Source organism: Rhinopithecus bieti, unplaced genomic scaffold (assembly GCF_001698545.2).
Source record: "Rhinopithecus bieti isolate Rb0 unplaced genomic scaffold, ASM169854v2 scaffold_3040, whole genome shotgun sequence".
Taxonomy (NCBI): domain Eukaryota; kingdom Metazoa; phylum Chordata; class Mammalia; order Primates; family Cercopithecidae; genus Rhinopithecus; species Rhinopithecus bieti.
Genome location: NW_016804657.1, coordinates 616657 through 619067, shown reverse-complemented (window position 1 = coordinate 619067; position 2411 = coordinate 616657).

The following is a 2411-nucleotide window of genomic DNA, read 5'->3' as shown; positions in this document are numbered from 1 at the left end:
TGACTGTTTCCAGAGGGTCTTCCAAGAACCTTGCAGAAATTCTTGCTGCTTCTCATTAGGAAAGTGATGTCCTGGGACTGGATTTATTTGTGGGACCAGGTTTGTTCTGCACTCCACCCCCTTCCCTCCTCACTCAGCCCTCCAGGGTGCAGTTTCAGTGTTGTGGCTATGAATGTTTCAATATCTGATCCTTTCAGTCAGCTGAGACTCTCTCCCCATGCAACAGTGTTGGGATCTGGTTGCCACAAAGCTGGTACTTGTGTCCCTGATCAGCCACTTAACTTGCTTTCCTGACCATTATTTCTCCCCCTATTCCACAAGGCTGTCGGGGGAATTGGGTGAATCGTACCTAAGCAGAAGAATGGCTGCATCTATTAAATGCTCCACAGAGCCTCTTCTGCCTTCATAGAACTTCAAGAGCCAGTCCCCACCCTGTCCCTAGCTCTCCATGTAAAAGGGGAACAAGGCTACATGTGCTTATTTTGTATTCCTGCTGTCCTCTGAGGTTTAATGTTATCACATGGTAGGCTGGGTCTATCTATGCTGAAAGAATGAATGAATGAACAAATGACAAACAAGGTAGGAAGGTAGGTGCAACAAGTCACTTGGGAAGGTCAACAAAGGAACCAAGGGCCTTTCTGGGGCTGGGGCTGGAGCACCCGCAGCCCAGTTTCTCCGTGTTTTCGGGAGGAGAGGGTCTAGTGCTCGGCAGGACCTACCCTGTCCTACCCACCTCCAAGGGCCTCTTCCCTGGCTCTGAGTTCCTCTTCGGGGCCCCAGAACAGGCTCCCTGGTGCTAAAATGGAAGATGATGACTACTGGGGCTTTCTCCAAACCAGAGAGGGTTAACATTTGACATAAGTACTGTTGTAATGCAAGAAACTCAAGCAGCCCAGAGGAATGCAGAGTTCTTCAGTGTTGCCTGGGAACAGAGGCCTGGATGACTTCTTGGGCAGCCCTTTCTAAAAGCTCCTTTGGGCTCTGGCTACAGCCTTCTAGCAGCCTAAAACCTGATCGCTAGGGGCCATCCTCTGGGTGGGAAATATTTTATTTTATTTTATTTTATTTTATTTATTTTATGTTTTATTTCTGCTGCTGGAAACTCAGGGAGCCTGAGAGTTCTACTGTTCACTCATCAGTCACTTGTAAACTTATTTTCCGAGGCTTCTAGCCTAGGAAGAACCTAAAGACCATAAAGGAGATCTTTCTCTGAAGATGCTCAAAGAGTGTGGGGAATGGACAAGGTAAAACAAGTCACTAGCATAGCATCAATAAATTCTGTTTTGATTGCAAGTGGTTTTGTACTTTATTTTTTTTCACTCTCCCCCTTCTTTTTCTTTCTTTCTTTTTTTTTCTGAGACGGAGTCTTGTTCTGTTGCCCAGGCTGAAGTGCAGTGGCACAATCTCGGCTCACTGCAACCTCTGCCTCCCAGGTTCAAGTGATTCTCCTGCCTCAGCCTCCTGAGTAACTGGGATTAGAGGTGCGTGCCACCATGTCTGGATAATTTTTGTATTTTTAGTAGAGATGGGGTTTCACCACATTGGCCAGGTTGATCTCGAACTCCCAACCTTCAGCCATCTGCCTTGGGAGGTCTTGGCCTCCCAAACTGCTGGAATTACAGGCATGAGCCACCGGACCCGGCCCGTTCTCCCCCTTCTTTCTCCCCCTCCTTCTCTGGAGACGAGCAGGGATCCCTCTTAGGGGCCTAAATAAAGACAAATCTTGAGTTCCTTCCAGGAAAATTGCAGGCTCCTGGCTAGCCTTGAGAAGTAAATGAGCAACTTGGTAATCAGGACGGTAACAGCGGCTTAAAACAATAGCCAAGGAAGTTAAAGTCCTGTTTGGTTCCCTGTAGAAACTAAAGATAACATCTCAACATATGTCCCTGAGTTTTTTTCAGAAACCTGGACCCCTACCAAATGGATCTGCTGGCATGTCAACCTCAGATAAGGGGGTACTAAGGACTGAACTGCGACCTCTGTTCTTTCTTCTAAATTTCTTCCTAAAGGGCTTGGAGGAGATCATGCCCATGAGCCAGAACTAATATTCTTTTCTGCTGCTCCCAAATTTTTAGATAAAGCCTCCTTAACCAATCACAAATCAAAAAAATCTTTGAGTCCACCTATGACCTGTTCCTCTCTCCCCCACTTTGAGATGTCTTGCCTTTTTAGGTCAAACCAATGTACAACCTCTATGTGTTGATTTATGACTTTGCCTGTAACCTCTGCCTGCCTCCTTGCCTTTAAAAACTCTTACCTGTAAGCCACTGAGGACTTCAGGGCTTAAGCCTTAGCTGCCCAATTCTCTTCGCTTGGTGCCCTACAATAAATGTCTTGGTTTGTCTCGCTGCAGTCCCAGTGTCTGTGTTTGACTTTGCTACCCTGGGTCAGAAGACACCTGTTCAGTTAAA